Source organism: Phascolarctos cinereus, unplaced genomic scaffold (genome assembly GCF_003287225.1).
Source record: "Phascolarctos cinereus isolate Bilbo 61053 unplaced genomic scaffold, phaCin_HiC Scaffold_3;HRSCAF=262, whole genome shotgun sequence".
NCBI classification, from domain to species: Eukaryota; Metazoa; Chordata; class Mammalia; order Diprotodontia; family Phascolarctidae; genus Phascolarctos; species Phascolarctos cinereus.
Window position 1 is genome coordinate 139698714 of NW_027555736.1, and position 19538 is coordinate 139718251.

The 19538-nt window shown below is 40.8% G+C and overlaps 1 long non-coding RNA gene across 1 annotated transcript; it reads left to right on the plus strand.

The window, feature by feature from the left end:
- Positions 1-1480: 1480 nt before the first annotated feature.
- LOC144456305 (uncharacterized) lies at positions 1481-14357 on the plus strand. Its single transcript, XR_013485325.1, has 2 exons — positions 1481-1685; positions 13599-14357. It is a non-coding gene; the product is annotated as an uncharacterized LOC144456305 (long non-coding RNA).
- The last annotated feature ends 5181 nt before the right edge of the window (positions 14358-19538 follow it).

Below are 19538 nucleotides of genomic sequence, written 5' to 3' on the forward strand. Positions count from 1 at the left end.
AACAAAAAGGGATGTGAAGTGGTCTTCTCCAAACCTGATATGTGGTTCCACTCACCAATCAATCAATAAATGTGCATTCATTCAACACTCAACAAACATTTCTGTGTGTAATGCACTGCACTACAAACCAAGACAGAAATGCAGAAGTATCTAAAACAAAGGTTTTGCCCTCAAAGAGCTCACAGCCTAGCGGAGGTGGAGGGGTCACAGGATCAAACCATAGATTTTGAGTTAGAAGAGGGGGCCTGGAAGTCATCTTGTCCAATACCTCCATTTACAGACCTATATATAATATAAGGTCCCAGAGAAATGAAGGAGGCAATAATAACTGGAGGAGCCAGGTTTGGACCCCACAGAATTTTGGAATTCTATGATTTCCAAATCATAGAATCATAAGTTTTTCCAAACTACAGTGTTCTCTTCATCGCACAACTTCAAATATAGCTAATTCATATAACAAAGGAAAAAAGCCTTCCTCTGTTGGGTGGTATCTATGTGAGCCCAGGTTCTTGAAGACTGTGACATCTAAAGAAGCTCTGGGAGATATTCTCCAACTGAAAAGATTACAAGAATGAGTGTGGTGGCAGGTTGTAGGTTTGTTATTGGGAACCAGCCTAGCAACGTTTGGGAAGTCTTAGCTTCAGGCGAATTACAGGGCAACAGGTTTTCTGACCACAGCAATTTTTAAAAAATTTCATTAATTTATTTTGATTTATCAATAATCACTTCCATATGCTTTTGAGTTTAAAAATTTCCCCCCCCTTCCTCCCCACCCCCCTCCCCAAGACGACGCACAATCTCATATAGGCTATACATTTACATTCCTATTAAGCATATTTTCACATTAGTGAAGTTGTAAGTAAAAATTAAAACCAATAGCAGGAACCATCAGAAAGAGGAACCAAAACTCAACAGAAGAGAAAAAAAATGATAGCAATTCAACTTCCATGGTTCTTTCTTTGGATGTGGACAGCATGTTCCACCACGAGGCCCCTGGGGATGTCTTAGAGCCTTGTAATGCTGAGAAGGGTTAAGTTTATCAATATTAGTCATCGCACAACGTGGCTGTTATTGTGTACAAAGTCACAGAACTTTTTGAACACTAGAGAAGAGAGGTATCTGTGTGTGTGTGTGTGTGTGTGTGTGTGTGTGTGTGTGTGTGTGTGTGTGTGTAGGGGGGTGGGGTTGCGGTCTGTGTCTCTTGAGAAACTATCAAACTGGTAAAATATCAGATCCCTGAAGTATAGAAAAAGGCATAAGGCAGCATGTGTTGAATGGTGAATGGTGTCAATCTACAAGCACCTATTAAGGGTTCACTATGTGCAAGCCACCGTGCTAAGTTCTGAGGCTACAAATAAAAAGCAGAAATACCCCTTATCCTTAAGAACTCACATTGTAATAAAGAGACAAGATGTAAGTAACTATGTGCACAAGACACATACGTCATGGGTGGCACTAGTAGGGGGAGGGACCAGGAAAAGGCTTCCTGCAGAAGGTTGAGATTTGAACTGAATCTTGAAGGAGGCCAGGGAAGTCGGGAGGTGGAGATGAAGAAGGAAAGTATTCTGGGCATGAGAAACAGAATGAAAAGTCACAGAGTCAGGGATTCAAGGGACAGCGAGAAGGCTGATGTTGTTGGATTATAACATCTGAGGAGGACAGTAACATGTGAGAAGAATGGAAAGGTAGGAAGAGGCCTGGAGCTAAGGGATGGGCTGTTCTGTTTGTTTAATGAGGATTTTCTATTTGACCCAGGAGGTAAGAGGGAGCCATTGGAGCTGAACAGGTACTACAACAGTTTAGAAAAGGAAGAAATCACCTCTAGTGATTGATACATCACTGTTTATTAAGCCTGCAATGTGCCAGGCTCTGTGCTAAGCACTGGGGATATAAAAAGAGGCAAAAGACAGTCCCTGCCCTCAAGGAGCTCCCAGTCTAATGGAGGAGACACTACATACAAACTGTATACAAGGAACTACGTAAAAAACCATATACAAATAAGCTCTATGCAGGATAAATAGGAAATGGTTAATACAGGAAAGGCACTAGAATTAAGAGGGGTTGGCAAACACTTTCTGTAGAAGATGGGATTTTAACTGGGACTTAAAGGAGCCCATGAAAGGCAATAAGTAGGCAGAGATGAGGAGGAAGAGTGTTCCAGGCAAGGAGATGCCTGAAGCTGAGAGATGGAATACCCTATTTGTGGAACAAGGATTTTTGATTTGATCGTGGAGGTGAAAGGGAACCACTGGACAATAAGTACTATGGTAATTTAGAAAAGGGAGAGAAGACTTCCAGTTGAAATAGTCAAATAATGTTTTATGGACAAGGTAAGTCAGTCAGCGACAATTTATTAAGGGCTTTCTATGTGCTAGGCACTGTCTTATATACTGTAGATAAAAAGAAAGAAAGAGTTTTCATCGGCAGAGGATGTGCCAGATGGGTAAGAGAGCAGTATGAGGACAGGTTTGGAGGCAGGGAATGAACAAACGGTCTGTGGGATAATGATTAGGTTAGTTTGGGGAGAGTAGAGTTCCTTCGGGGGAGTAATGGAGAATGTCTAGTGAAAGTTCAAAACATCATATAAGTGATTTAGTAGTGGAAACTAGCAACCATCCAGTGCTGTCTCCTCATCCCATTTTACAAATGAGACCCAGAGAGGTGAAGCTATTTGTCCAAGGAGTTGTTGAGACCAGATGGTAGGTGGCTTGGAATGCCAGGTTAAGGAACTTTAGCCTGGATTCAGGTGGGAATCATTAAATGTTTTTGAGCTGGGAAATGGCATAATCTGAACAGTTTGCAGAGGAGAAGAGGAAAAATATAAGGTGGGGGAAGAGAAGGTTAAGACAAAGTTTGGGAATATTTTAAACACTTTGAATGTACTTCAAAATCGAAGTCACAAAAAATAGCAATGAGAACGGAACTTAGGAAGAGCTGGTAGGGTTTCAATTTTCAGACAGATGACACAAGCAATTCTCCCATGAAGGAAGACTGGTCTAAATGAAAGAAGGTATTTAAAGCTCAATCTCATGCTTCTGAAGTCCACAGCTGACCATTTTTCAGTTGATCTGGCTTTGCCTGTTGTCTCAAATGGGCCATTGCCATACAGACAATTAGATCAAACGCTCTTCCTGACCATTAAGATGATGAAAAACCAGGGCAGGACCCTAGCAAAATTGTGTATTCACCAATTATATTGTGTCTCTAGCCACAATTTTCTGGTACTTTTTTTTTTTAACCATCATTTTCAGGTGCCCAGTGCCCACTCTACTTTCAAAACTAGTTTTCAGGAAATGATATGATATAAGCCATTTATACCTGAGTGTGGTCCTAAAACAATGTAATTAGACAGTCTGGCATGATAGAAAGATAATAGACTTTAGTGACAGAAGACCTTGATTCATATCCTGATTCTGATCTTTACTGCATATGTGACCTTGGGCAAGTCAGTCAACCTCTTTTGGCCTTAAGTTCCTCATCTGTAAAATGAGGAAGGGACTGAACTAAATGGCCTCAAATGTTTAAACCACCTCTAAATTCCCATCATTATATTTATAAATAATAGCTGATATTTAACTGGATTTTAAAAGGGTTCAACTCTAATACAGATAAGCAAACAGAGGCTGGGAGAGGTTAAGGGTATCATTCCAAAGTCACAAGCTATTCATCAGAGAAGCTGAGAATTTATGATTCCAAATGCAATACTTTTTCTACAATCCAACTTTAACTGTGGGGAAATTTACATTTCATATTACCTGTGGAGTGAAAGGTTTTATCTACTGGAGGGAAAAAAAATAAACTTCTCGGCAAAATCAAGCAATGTGATATGGGAATGGGAGTATGAGGGTGGGCAAGGAAACCATTTACGGACCCCCAAATTGCCACGTAGGCAAAAGACAGTCCTGGATACTACAGATGGATAAAGCTGGCTGTTAAAACAGCAGCGTGACCATTTCTCCATACCCTATTTTTTCCACACAGAGACTCAGCTTTGATTAGGGAGAAACTTCACATATTTGGAGGCCTTCAAACCCTCACCCTCCTGAAAGTCATCACTACCTCAATACACAAATGAAAGCTCAACAGGAAAACACATGGAAAATCCCTGACAACACTTCGGTTGGCCTATTGGCTTCTTATTTTATTTTATTTTTTTCAAGCTGGAAATCTAAAACATTAGAACTAAGAGCTTCCAGATTTCAGATGGCAGCGAAAGGGCTGGTCACAGGACAGGGTGCAAACATCCCCAAAGAAGGCAAAGCCTTCTAAAAATCTGTGCTTGTTGGAGGGTGTGAGCCTGCTACAGTGACTCTGGGATACTACAAAACATTTTTCATGTGGGAAAAATACCCCATGTTTTGTACAGTGGAGATTCACCCCCAACTCCCTAAAGAATCCAAATTTCTTATCATCATAATTACCACCCTTATTATAACATAACATATCTAGCACTACAAAGTGAGTCCACGTGACCTATTTGATTGGAACTAAGCAGCTACCTTCGGCAGTTAGGAAAGTGATGGCTGTTGCTGTTGTTGTTAACATTTTGAATTGGACCAGACTTTTGATTTCAGTGAAGAGGGAATGCCTAGTGAGGCAGCCCTTTGTAAGGAAGCAGACCATTGGGATTTATAGACTTGGAGAGTTTCCTTGTACACTAAAACGTTAAGTGACTTGCCTAGGGTCACACAGCTGGTTCGTGTCAGATATGGGACTTGAAATTAGGTCTTCCTAACTGTAAGGCTGGTTCTCTATCCATGACACCGGTGTTTAACTCAAATAAAAATGGGGGCCACTAACGTGTACTTAAGGATCCCTGCAGGTGCATACTAACTTAGAAAAAACATATTATCTATATTTTATTTTATATTATATTCATTTTGTTGAATGTTTCCCAATTACATTTGAATCTTATTTGGCTATACTGGGGAGTGTTTGCCCTGTTGGCTGTGTGTGTCTGACACCTCTGTACCATATCTATGGTTGTATACGTATGTGTACATTACGGTCACAAGTTATTATATTGGGGCAGGAGACTCTATCTATTTATGTAAATCAGCAACTGTTCTTTACCTTAGAACCTTAGAGAGCCTCTCTCTAAGGTTAAGTGACTCATCCAGGTTCACACAGTCCTTGTCAGATGATACCTAAACCCAAGTCTTCTTTCTCTCAGGCCAGCCTTCTATCCATCACATCACCACTAGCATTCAATTAATTACAATGATGATGATGATGATGGTAGTGGTGGTGATGATGATGATGACATAGTCTGCTCAAAGGGATTGAATAACTTGTCCAAGGTAATACATCTAGAAAGTCATGGAACTGGGATGGAAAGCTAGGTCATTGGATGACTCTGAATCCAGTGTCCTTTCTACACTATAGATAATGAATTGAATTAGACTAAATCAGCTCAAAAAATCTCGCTTAATAGAATGGAATGCAAAACCATTTGTTAAGTGCTTACTATGTGTGATGGATTGGGCTAAGTGCTAGCACTCAAACAGAAGAGCACCACAGCCCCTGCCTTCAAGGACTTCACAGTTCTAAGTGGAGAAGACAACACATAAAGGAAGGATGTGTTTGTGTTAGTTCATTGCCAATGGAAAGACCAGGCAGTATTTAGGCAGGGGAAGTAGCAGGGCAAAGCCCTGAGGACCTAGCAGAGTAATGGCAGGGCAGATGGCCCCCTTCCAGAAGGATAGTTGGTGGAAGGATTAGACTGGAGTGAGGTTTTGTGATAGCTCCAGTAGAAGTAGGCATGGGGCAGTCAGCATCCTATACCCAGTGAGAATTGGGAAATGATGGTTGATTGGAGGAAGGGAAATTCCTGCTTCCTTCACATAGTAGCAGATGGTGCTGGTCTGTTTTCCAGCACAGAGCTAGGGTGGGGGACAAATAGGTTCTCAGCTGCCTGGAAGGGAAGGGAAAGGGAAGGGGAAGGAGAGAAGAAGAATCTATAAAGCTACTACTAGTATGTGCCAGATACTGTGCTGTGCACTTTGTAAATATTATCTCATTTGAGCTGATTTGAGCCAGGCAGAAGTTGCTGCTACTTACTGGTTAGAAAGCCTAAGAGAGAGTGACGCTCTCATTATTATCTTTGAATCTCCTGTACCTAGTACAGGGCCCGTCCCATTGCAGGCACTTAATAATGGTTATCAGTTGGTTGGTTTGATAGCTTCCTGACTTACATCCACAAATCCATCTTGTTCAAAGGATTTTATAGGCTTTGAGACCTAAATTCTGATTCACTTGTATCGAGGGCCCATGCAGACTAAAAACCTTTATAAATTTACAAAATGATCAGTATTCCCAGGCACATGTGGTGTGCACTTTTCTAAGTATTTCAGATTCCGTCTTTACTTTGCCTTGGTCAAAGTTATTAATCCACACAGTACACTAATGCCATTGGAATGCTTATTCTCTTAAAACTGGCAGCCTTGGTGTATACAAGAAAACAGGCACAGGGAGTGATGGCAAACACATGACAAGAGTCTGTTTGATTAATTTAACTTTCATGAAGTTCTTGGGACCACACCTCCATTTAGGGACAGGACTGTTTTAGTTTTCTATGGCAAAGTGGTTTTGATTAATTTTTTTTTAAAAAAATCTAGCAGGAATTAAAAACAATTATAGGAGAAAACAATTTTAAAAAAATGTACAGCAGAATCCAGGTCTCATAACATTAAAACTAATGAAGCTATAGCAAAAGTGTAACTAGAATAGTGTAGCTGAGGCTTTGCTCCAGTGTACTAACCTCTTGGGTGGGGGATTCTTCCTCAGGTGGTCCTCTGCTGTGCCACTTGCTATAGCAGCATGAAAGACCCTGTATGGCCAAGACCAGGGTACTATCACCATGGTATCTCTCTCCTATTACAACTGTGTCCAAGGCTGGACTGTCATGTACATCACCACACAATCACTCCTGCCCCCCTCCTCCACCCCCACCAGCACAATTATATTTGCCCCAGGATAAGAATTTCTAGTTATGGCTCCCGGCAACAGCAATAAATACAGAGTTACACTGCAGCCAGCATTAAGTAAGATTTTATGTTGATATTATATATATATATATAAAATGAGTCTTTGATATAGCATTTATTATCAAAACAGAATCCTGCCTTCCCCGGTTTTCTCCTTTATATTGTATTATTTGCTCATTATCTGTGTCTTTTTCTGTTTCCCCTTCTCTTCTGGTGACAACCTCTCCTCTCAGATGCTTAGAAACTGGGGTGTCGGGGCAGCTAGATGGCACAGTGGATAAAGCACTGGCCCTGAAATCAGGAGGACCTGAGTTCAAATGCACCCTCAGACCAAACACTTGACACTTACTAGCTGTGTGACCCTGAGCAAGTCACTTAACCCCAACTGCCTAAAAAGAAAAAAAAACAAACTGGGGTGTATGTAGGGGGGTAGGGTGGAATAAGTGCTTGTCAATCCAATCACGAACATTTAATATAGAAAACTCACCTCAATATGACAAAGGGTGGATAGAGCTGATCTGACACTTATGAAACTAAAGATTTTACCTTTTATTTCTTTCCCAAAATATTGCCAATAAAATAGATATGGCCTTGTTGCAGTACACTGCAAACAACAGAACTAGTTTGAAAGTTGTTTTGTCCATATGCCCACCTATCATCCTCATGGAAAGTGAAAAGCTCAGTCTTCCAGGGGATGCATGTACATTGTGCTTTGTATAATGTACATATAACTCCCTCCTTAGAATGGGAGTTCCTTGAGGGCAGGAACTGTTTGCTTTTTTTTTTTTTTTGTCTCCTTCCAACCCCCAGCACAGTGCCTGCCACATAGTGAACACTTAACAGGTTGACTGAAACAATGCACATTTATTCCCCCCCCCCCCATTTATTGTCTGCTAATATCCATCATAAATATTCTCTTCTAGCCAGGCTGGTCTTCTCATTTTGAATAGGCATTGCTTAATCCTAGCCTCCACCTCTTTGTCCATATATTTAAACCTTCCTACGGATTTCTGTGATGCCTTCCTTCACCACACCAGCCCACAAGGGCCTCTTCCTCTTCTGAATTGACTTGAACATTGTAACACTTGTTTGTGCCACTCGTTTGATATTTAAATATATGCTTCCTCATAATGCTATTTAATTCTATTTGAGAGTGAAACTGTTAGCTTCTTGAGGGCAGGGACCATGTCTCACATTTCTCCTATGCCTTTAAAGACACGTAGCACCACCGGAACTCAATAAATATTTGTTGAATAAATGAAAGAAGACAGAGCCAATATTTTTCTTGAAAATGGTGGCACTGCAAAGCACCTATTCCCAGACATGGACCCCAGCAGAAAATGCTGAACCAACAGGGCAAAGGGAATAGGAGTTTTGTTAAGTTGAGACCTCCGATACAGGTTTTCATTCTTGCGTGAATTTTTATAGCTGAGTCATGAACTCATGAAAATAAAGCTTAAGGCAGTAATGTTAGGGATCCAGAGTAGGCCTCTATGAATAGTGACAATGTGCTTCCCATGCCAGGAATGGTATTCTATACAAGGGCATCAGCACAAGCAAAATTAAAAAGGCCCTGGGTGCATTTTTTTGGTGAGACTCAGAAAAGAAATTACTTATACCAAGCAAGTTCCGAAGACAGCTTCTATTTTGGGGACCTGGATAGTATAGCATATTATCAAGGCATGACACAAAGCTTAAGACTGCCTATTAATGTATGGATGAGTGTGAGTAATTCAGTGAAGCCACTTAAGCAAATAACAGTTGAAGGATAAACTATCACTGAAGTGTTTATTCCATCAAGCCCCAAAGGGTAGACTAATACAATAGATTTGGCTTTAATAACTAACCTAAGACAATGGGACCTAATCCTATCAGCAAATACCAGAGGTTGGAAGGTTTCATCTTCTGAAAAGAAATCAACTTGTCAGGGGCCAAATTTAGGAAATCAAAATGAGCCAGAGTTGGACTCATCAAATTAAGAAGGGGATAAATCTGCCTGTGGTGCAGACTCTCCCTTCCTTTTCTGTGTCTCCTTCCCTTTCGGTGTGACGATCTCTCCTTATCAAATGCTTAATTTTTTCTTCCTTTCTTCTCCCTCCACCATTTCAAACCCTTCTCTCCAGAAGGAAACTGTGAAACTCATTTGCAGTGACGTATATGTGACCCATGGCTATCTTTCTCAGATATTTGCATTGCAACAGGGTACAAGAAGGCTCTAACCTGAGATATGAATATCTGTGGGATTTCAGACAAGCACTGGGAGGTGTTTTGGCGGGTAGGAACTAGACATTTGAGCTGCTATGACTCTGAATATATTCATATAGCATCAGAGATTTAGAGCTGGAAGAGATCTGAGAGGCCATCGAGTCTAACTTCCTCATTTTACAGTTGAAGAAACTAAGACAGAGAAAGAGTAAGTGACTTACCCAAGGTCATATAGATAATAAGCATCAAAGGTGGCATTTGTACCTAAGGCCTCTAACTCCAGATTCAGTGCTCTTTACTTTGTGCCACATTGCTTCAGGTTTACAGGACATTTTCCTAACAACTCTGGAGGATTGTTAATGCAAATATCATCATATCCATCTTACAGATGAGGCAGCTCAGACTTCATAAATCACTTGGCCAAACTTGCAAAGCTAATACTGTTGGAGACAGGATTTGAACTCATGTCTCATGACTCCTAAATCAAGCTCTTTCTATGACACCATGAGAATACAAAGCATAGACTCAAGAGAGTATGGCACAGGTGGACACAGAATGTGGGCTAGGTTTTCCAGATTCTCTATGCACATTTATAGTAGTGCCTGAAAAAACGAACAAACTTCTTGTTTACTTGTTTTCATCCGTGTCCAACTCTTTGTGACCCCATCTGGGGTTTTCTTGGCAAAGATACTGGAGTGGTTTCCCATTTCCTTCTTCAGCTTATTTGACAGATGAGGAAACTGAGGCAAACAGGGTGAAGTGACTCGCCCAAGGTCACATAGCTAGTACACGCCTGAGGCCAGAATCTCCCTGGTTCCAGGCTCAGCACTCCATCTGCTGCACAATCTGGCTACCTCAAACTAGGTTTGTTCTAAAACAAGAGCTCTGAACCTTTTTTTTCTGGTAGGTGTCCTGGACCCCTCTGGCAGTCTGGTGAAGCCGATGGACCCCTTCTCATAATAATATTTTTAAATTCATGAAATTTATAATATACATATATAGAATAATAAAGGAACACAATTATATTGAAATAGTTACTAAAATTAAAAAAAAAACAAATCAAGATTAAACACCCCACTTTAATAACCCCTGGCCTAAAAGAAGTAAGAATACGAGCTTGTAAGAATTTTAATAAAAGGGAAAGTCCAGCCTCTAATCCAGGCATGAACTTTCTGAGTTACTTACTGGCATATTATCAATCACTATCCCTCTGACGTCACTAAGTGTGAAGAGAACAAGTGAAAATGTGTGGGCTGAGTCTTGAAAAAAACCTACCTACAAAAAAGCCTGAATTAATAGCACCATTTCTGACTCTCAGACACTGAGAAACAGCCCAAGTCACAATCTATAGTGCTCAAAATGAAGTGAAGAATTCAAGCCATTAACAGGGTAATTCAATCTCCTTCCTTTTCCTCCTCTCTCTAGATTCCTAACTTGCCTGTTGTCATTGTTTTTAACCCAAATTATCTGGCTAAACACCATAATTCTGCACTTTGCTTTAGATGTGTAGAGACAACCTGAATGACACACTACTGACCTACCTGGGTCCATTTACTTCCAAAAGTGCAATTAATTCTCTGTAATTTTCACTACCAAAAATTGACATTGTAATGAAGAATTTAATCCTGGCTTTTAAAAGCAAACAGCCCTACCGGTATTTTCCTCCTTATTGTCCAAGAGAACACAAATCCCTTGGAATTCAGGGCAAGGTTAAATCCCTACAGTTTTGCCCATCCACTTATCTTTTCTCCTATACAGAGGACACAATATTTTTAGTCAGAGGTATAAGCTGTGGGGAAAAAAATTAAAGATTAAGGAATACATTCATTCTTACTCATGTCTTGTGAGCAAACTTTGGCTATGTTTACGTAAATACTCTAACTAGTTTGACTAGATTCAATTTTTAAAAATAGGTTGAATTCAGCACCCCCAGATGTTTCTGTTCATTGATGTGATTCAGAACAAACAAGCAGATACTGAATTTTTTTCTTACATTTCATTTGGTTGTAGACATGTGTCCTGTGTGAATGGTGTCTTACTGTAGCTTAGAGAGATATGATGGAGCTTGATACAATACTTTCTTTTGAGGCTAAGCTCAAATATTACCTTCTTCCGTAAGTCTCTCCTGGTCCTCCCATCTCCTCAAGTCTTCTCTCCTAAGGTTTCCATCCATATACTTTCTACATGTCTTGTATATACCAATTTACTTGTATGATTTTTTTGAATGTTAAGCTCCCTGAAGATAGAAGCTGTTTTTGCCTTTTCTTTATATCCTTAGCCCAGCACTTGAGGTTAATAAATGTTTGTGGATCGATTTGCAAAAATGAGTTCCTTTGCACTATTTATTATCTGGAAGTCAACAGAAGTATAGCTAAGGACAAAGAGTTCATCTTGGCCTATTATTTTCCATATCATCCTTTTTTTTTTTCCATTCCCTGCATTTCCTCCCCTTCACCTACAATACTTCAGAAGGAAAAGTCACAGGAAAGAAGAAAAGAAATGATTCTAGGTGCTTCCAAAGTAAAGGATGCTGTTTAAATTTTAAAAAGGAAAAAAAAAGATAAGTACATCCACAGATGAGGCTGTTATAATTATAGCAACATAAAATTTCTCTCTCTCTCCCTCTCTCTCTCTCTCTCTCTCTCTCTCTCTCTCTCTCTCTCTCTCTCTCTCTCTCTCTCTCTCTCTCTCTCTCTAACACTCCCAATCCCTCCCTTGGATTCATGTGCAGTTACAGGCTTCACAGCAGATACAATAAGTTTAATACAAAATAGACCAAGGAGCAAAAACACCAATCTACTTTTCTTCTTTGTAAGAGGATTCTTGAGGTTCACAGATTGTATTACATGGACCACACATGTAGCACATATGTGCAATGGGGGGACATTTATTGTGCCAATTTACTGTCTCTTCCTCATTGACCACACCTGGAATAAGATTAATAGTAGTAGGATTTGTTACTCTACAAAGCTAAATGAAGGAGGATTCTTTCATCATTTCTCATTTTCCTTGAAAACCACACAATGTGACAGAGGTCAGCAAGAAACTAATTAGCTTTTATGCCTTTATTTTCAATCTCTATTTTAATATAATGACATACACCTGGAGAAAGAGCGAAACATTCAATCTTAAGATGTTTTGCTCATAGGAAGCTAAACATCTGGATAGCTGGAAGACTGATTCTCACTCTTCATCCCAGCATATGCTATGGTATATAGACTTAGCCAGAATCTATGTCATATATTTTTAAGAACAGGGAAATGTGATTCAGTTGGGATTGTGAGTTGGTGCAAATAAAGTACCTCTACTGCTAACCCATCCCACTTTATATTTGAAACTTGAATTTGTCTGTGATTTTCTCTCTCGGTCTTCTGTGTTTTTGCTGCCTTTGTTCATTGGTACAGTTTCAACCAGAGGCAAGAAATGTCAGAAATTTCACCAGACAGTTCTTTCTTTGGAGATTGAAAATCTCATCCCCTATCCCCAAAGTGAAGTGCTTTAAAGAATTCAGATAATAAAATGCTTTAAATATATGCAGTTCTTGTTATCCGGGGATCTTGAAACGGTTCACATTTCACTGGAACCTGCCAGGTGACCAAACTATTCCTCATATGTAAACTAGGTTCAGAGGAGGAGCATTTATTCTTTTATTCCATAGCATAATACTTAGTAAATCATGGTCCTTTAATGTTATATTACTGATCTGAAAGAGTCATAGATGAAATCCTCTTGTACTAACAGGCACTGTGGCTGAGTGCAAAGGAAGACGCGGGTTCCGGTCCCACCTCTGACACCTACTGGTGATGCTATGTCAGCCTCTCAATGCGGTTGGCAATTCGCTAAGACTATAAGTAACAGAAAGATGGTACCTGCATCAGTGGAGGGATCTTCCTCACTTGGAGGCTCCTTATGCCACCGAAATCAAAGGTCTAGTTCCCATCCCTAAAATAAACTCTAAACGACAATCTAGATTCTTCTGTTGTAGCTAGGATTTTGTTGTTGCATGGTTTAATAAGTGCACCAACAGCCAAGACTTCAACAACTGTGCTCTAGTTTCTTTATCTGTAAAACTGGGCGGGTGGCTGGGTGGGGGACACTAGATGATTCAATTTAGTTTAGTTCAACCAATAATTATTAAGGTGAACCTTATTAAGGCACTGTATGAAGCACTATACTAAGCAATGGGGAAATAAATATGGAAAAATAATACTGTTCCTGCCCTCAAAAAGCCTATTATCTAATCTCAAGAAGCCAATTATCTCTTCTCTAATTAGATACACATATGAATAACTGTAACAGTTGTCAGACTATATTAAGTGGAAAGGTTAGTTGCTCAAAAAGCAACTTTCTAGATTGATTATTCTACATCTTGGTCATTCTGTTGTTGTTGTTGTTGTTGTTACACAGAGATTACTGTAATCACGTCTGACCTGCACTGCTTTACCCAAAGTGACTAAGATTTTGTCTATGGAAAAGATGTCTCGCTGCCACCCACTCACTGGGCCCAGAGATGACAGGAAGCTGGCTAAAGAGTCACAACTTTCATTCTGAGCTTCGGGATCTGTAGCCACAAAAGCAGCAAGACGCAGAAAAAGACTGCATATTCTCACAGCTCAGATGAGCTCTGGGATCCAGTACCTGGCCCCTCTGGAGGGGCAGGCTTCTCATCGATGAGGGGGTGCTCCTTTTGTGATGTGAAGCTGCATCACTATGCCTAAGTCATTTTGCATACTTTACACATACGGGCTTGTATCTTTCTTACCCACAGGAGATGGCCCATCCTGACTCTGAGCCTGATCCCATGCTTACACCTCTCAATTAAGAAAACTGCTTTGAATTAAAGCCAAGCCTTTAATACTTCTGAGGATGGCCTCCCCCCAAACAGCTTAAATACAAAAGAACATTCACTGGTGTCAGGATTTGCTCATCAGCAGCTAAGGCTGATTTCTTGTCCCTGTATTTCCCACCACTGTCAAGGACTGCTAATTGTCTGTTTTCGTGTTTAAGGCCTAGACCAGTCCCATTTAAGACTGGCCCTTGCTCAAGAGAAAGAGTGGAGAAAAAAATTCTATTGTAGCTCTTTGGCTGGGGGTTGGGGGAACTCCTTTGTTTTTCACCTTTTTACATACAGTGTCTTCAGGCTTAATAAAGCTTTGTGGAATGGCACCGACGCTCCAGAGTTTCTGGGATGTAGTCTGAGTGATATTCTGAGACAGCCTCCTGTTTTCCTCCTGGCTGCTGCCCTGTCCATTTAACTCCTATAGATTCCCTGCTCCCTAACTATTTGCCTTGCCAAGGTTTTGGACTGTGTTTACCTGGATCCCTGACTCCTCGTTTCCTCAAACCCTTTGACTGTGGTTCTAATATCTTCTGCTTAGATTGGCTCTGAGGATTCAAGGAAAGGAGTTCTTAACCTGAGGTCCACAGACTCCAAGGTTGTCTTCCTGTTAAGGGTATAGGGGATCAATTTAAAGGGAGCTGTGAATCTGGATGAGAAAAACTGCATCTTTATTTTCACTAACCTTTAACTGAAATTTAGCATTTCCTTCAATTATGAATTTCTTTATAAAGATATTCAGTTATGAATTATTTTAAAAAGAAGGGATCCATAGGTTTGACTGGACAGCTAAAGGAGTTCACAACACACACAAAAATGTTAGGAAACACTGTTCTAGGACTGTCGACTATACAGAGAAGTCTTGCCTGATCATCAGATTTCTGGTCCATGCTGCCTGTGCTATTCTTCCAGACTTGCTTGTCCTTCCCAGCCCCATCCCTGGCTACTTACCTTGCTCCAGCTTTGCCCTGATCATTGGCTTATGACTAAGCCTGGTCTTGGGCTCTAAGTCCTGACTCACTCTCTTGGGCCCTGTGCTTTGCCCTGCATCCACAATAGGTGGTAGTCTGGGCTCCTAGCACTGCCTCCTGGTTAGTTAGCTCACTGAAGGCATGGGCTTGTGTTTTCATTCTGGCCATGGCTGCCTAAAGCCAAATGTCCGGGAGAAAATGGAAGAATTCAGTCAATCTTCCAGCTGTTTCTGAACATCCAGATGTCTCGCACCAGGAAGACTGAGCATCTAGATGAGAGAATTTTGCAGTTTCTCTCTGGAGGCTTGGCATTGTGCAGAGCCAGCCTCTGTGCCCTCTGTGAGGCCAAACTCATGCATGCTGTCTAAGCAGAGTGACAGCAGATCACACAGCAGTGCTGACTCGAATCAGACAGTGGCTATAGACTTGTGTGCAGCCTAGCTCTGCCATGGTGTCTCATTGCAACTGCAAAACTGACATTAAATGTCTTCTGTTTTACAGCCAGTTTTTCCCAAAGGGAAATTTCTTCTTTTCTAGGCAAGAAAGGAAACTAGGGAGGAAGGGAGACAAGGAGGAAAGAGAGAGAGGGGAAGGAAGGAAGGTAAGAAGGAAGGAAGGGGGCAGCAAGGGAATGAAGTAGGGAGGGAAGAAGGAAGAAAGGGAAACTAGGGAAGGAGGAATAATGAAAAGAGAAATAAAGAAAGAAAAAAGGGGAAAAGAAAGAAGAAAGGGAGGAAGAGGGAGGAAGGAAGGAACAAAGGAAAAAGAAAAGAGAGGAGACAAGAAGGGAAAAGACAGAGAAGAAAAGAGACAGTATAAGTGGGAGGAAAAAAGGGAGGGAGGGAGGGAGGAAGGAAGGAAAGAAAGAAAAAAGGAGGAATGGAGGGAAGGAAAGAGAGATTGAGGGAAGGAGAGAGGGAGGAAAGAAAGAAGGCAGTAAAGGGAGATATGGAGGGAGGAATGGGGGAAGAGAGATAAAGAAAGAAGGGGAAAGGGAACAAAGGCATGAGGAGAGAAGAAAGGAAGAAAAAAGAGGAGATGAGGAGAAAGAGAGTGAAGGAAAGAGAAAGAGAGTGGAAGGAAAGAACAGAGGGAGGAAGGAGAGAAAGTATGATTGACCTCTTCACAAGTGAGTCATGCCAACACCGGCACAACTTTGTGCTCGATAGGTGCAAAAGAGAATGAGGTCAGGTTCAAGCTCCAAAAAAACTTTGTTTTTAAGTCAACACATTGTTCCTCTTTAGTTTTCTACAATAAGAAACAATTCCAAAAAATTATGTTTTAAACTAGAAACACACCAGAAAACGGTCAATGTTTTTCTGACTGTAGCTCAATCCAGCCAGACACATTACCTTTTCCCCTCAGGAGAGCTTTCTGTCTGGCACTTAATCATCTTTGCTTCATATCTGCTTGGGACAGTACTCTCCCTCATTACCCCTAGCAAGGTAGCAGGATGGACCCTAGGTCCAGTGAAATGTGCTGGATAAAGCAGACTACGACTCCCTTCAGAGCAAGGATTCAGTCTTTTTTCTGTATTTGTCACAATGCTATGCCCAGGTGCTCATTAAATAGTTGTTTGTTGGACTGAACCAATTTTAAAAGACAAAGGCAGGGGCAGGGATATATTGAGAAAACAAGGTGATGCAAAAATCAGAAGATACCAATAAAATTTTAATAAAAAAAGAAAAGAAGATGAAAAAACAAAATATCCATTATGAACATCATAAATGGACTTGAACAAGTCAAACCGGTCAATGTGGCCCAAACACCCAATTTACCAGAGGTATCCCAACTGAATCAAAAGCAAAGTCTGCTTGTCTGAATCCGCTGTGAAGCATGTGGATGCAGAATCTGTTAGTCTGTGGTTGGTGTTAGGATGATGGCCTCACACATTTTTACAAAGGTTTACAAGAACATTTCCACATAGACAATCCTGGGAGGGAGGAAATTATTTATTACAGATTGCATATTTTGCATTTTAGATGATGTTATCATCTGTTATTACCTCTTTTATAGATAAATAAACTGAGTTAAAACTTGTCTGTGGTCACCTAGGAATTCAAAGCTAAGTCTAGCGCTCTTTTGATTTCTGCCATACCGCCTTTTCCCATGGTATGCAGATAAAGGTTATTACTTTGTCGTGGGATGTAGGGTAGGTAAGGGGGAAATCCCTCCTGGATGTGCCTGTGTGGATTTGTTACTATTGTCCCTAACCTTCAAATCCTCTACCACCCTCGTATCATTCTGCCTCCATGTCTTTGCACGGGGCTGTGACCTCTACCTAGAATGCACTGCTTCCTCACCTCAGTTTTTGGAAACCCTTTTTCAAAAGCCCAAAGCCACCTCCTACATTAGACCTGTCCTGATTCCCTGTTTCAGAGTCCCTCTACCCCAACTGTCTTGTATTTTATGTTGTATTTATTTCATGTGTACTTATATTAATTACATATACTTTTGTATTTATGTGCCGGTTGTACACATTCCCCTCTCCTCCTCCCCAGATCCCCCACAGCACAGGACTTCTTTGAAGGCAGGAATTCTTTCTTTAATTTCTCTGTATACCACACATAGTAGGTACCGGATAAATGTTTGATTGATTAACTGATGCAATCACTTTCACACTTGCAGATTACTGCCATCCACACTGATTATAAAGACATGACCTACAAGGCCCTATCTATCCTTTGTAATGCCTTTGGCATTATTGGCTCTATGCTTTCTCAAGGCATTGGATTTTTACTTCTTGCTTTACTAAATCCGTCATTCCACTCACATGTTAAAGAGGTTCATGCCTACCCCTTGAAGATGAGGGGACCCCAGCTCCTGCCATACTGGTGGAAGTCCACAGAGGAAGATGGAAATAGTTTTGGTTTTCATAGCAATGTGGATAAAGCAGAGATAGAGGAAAGTTTGATCCTAGAGGAACTGAGGCTAAAGGGATGATTAGTGGAAAGAGCACTGAACTGTCAGCTAGGCAGAGAAGTGGACAGAACTAGAGTTAAGAATATCTGAGTTTAAATCCTTACTCAGATACTATGTGACCTCAGTTTCCTCATCTGGAAAATGGGGATGATAAAAGCTACTTCCTAGGATTGTTTTGAGAATCAATGAGAATACTTGTAAAATACTTTGCATATCTTAATGCACTATAAAAATTTTATTATTACTATTATAATTATCAAGAGACTCAGGGTTCTAGACCCACCAGTGCCATGAACTAATTAAGTGGTCTTGGGTAGGTTATTTTTCATCAATAAGACAATCCTCTTACAAGTTTGCTTCTATCTCTGAGTTTCTATAGTCGTACTATGATTATTGGGCTGGTGGGAGTCAGGAAGAGATGGCTGAATAAGGTGAGCTGTTCCTACTGAAGAGGATGGGAGATTTGAGAAAGAAAAAAAAAAGATGTCCTTGTTCCTTATTGCCCAGTATGTAATTATTTTTCAGGCCCTATTTTAGTTGGGTGGATAATGGAGCTGAGGTCATGTGTTCCCAAAGAAGGTGGAAAGACAGCATGGTATAATGGATAGGGTGCTGGACCTGGAGTCAGGAAGTTGTTATTGAGTTCTTTCAGTTATGTCCAACTCTTCATGACTTCATTTGGGATTTTCTTGGCAAGATACTGCAATAGTTTGCCATTTCCTTCTCCAATTCATTTTACAGAAGAGAAAACTGAGGCAAATAGGATTAAGTGACTTGCCCAAGGCCACACAGCTAGTAAGTGACTGATGCCCAATTTGACCACAGGATCTCCTGTGCCACCTGCCCCTGGATTCAAGAAGACCTGGGTTCAAATCCCACTTAGACCTTTGCTGGTTGTGTGACCCTGAGCCAGTCACTTAACTTTCTGTGTCTCAGTTCCTTCATCTGCAAAATAGGAGAGGGGTGGTGGTGTAGATGGCCTCTAAGATCCCTTCTAGCTCTAAACCTATGATTCTGTGATAAGGCTTTGGTAATCTGATAAAAGGAATATGGTGACTGAGTTCTAAACCCAAGCAACTTCTGCCTGGTGGATGGTTTTTCGAAAGCTGCTGCCCTACAGAACAACTCCGAAAGCATAAAGATAGTGATCTCTGCTCCCTCATACCACACAAGAGAAAAGATAACACAACCACCCTCTTCCTCGACAACAACAACTTACGGAAACCAGAGCAGCCTGAACATTGAAAGCAAAAATACCAGGCATTTAGCACATTTCAAGTGCCCATTGTGGCATTTTTCCAGGAGATTCTGGAGGGGGAAAAACACTTTTTTCTTGTTTCTCCACCCGGGTTACCCAATACTGATGGTGCTTCAAAGAAGCAGAATTTGCCCATGATTCTTCTCCTCTGAAACTCCAAGCATCCAGTGGTAGACTCTTAATGGACCTGGGGAGTGTGCGTGTGTGAGTGTGTGTCTGTGTGTGTGTGAACACACATATGAACACACACATATGTACTTGTGACTAATGTAAGTATGGAGGCATTACAAAATGGCTTCCTGGAGCACCTTCAGCTCTGAAACACTGAAGAACCCAGGGAGAAATGAATTCAGCAGTAC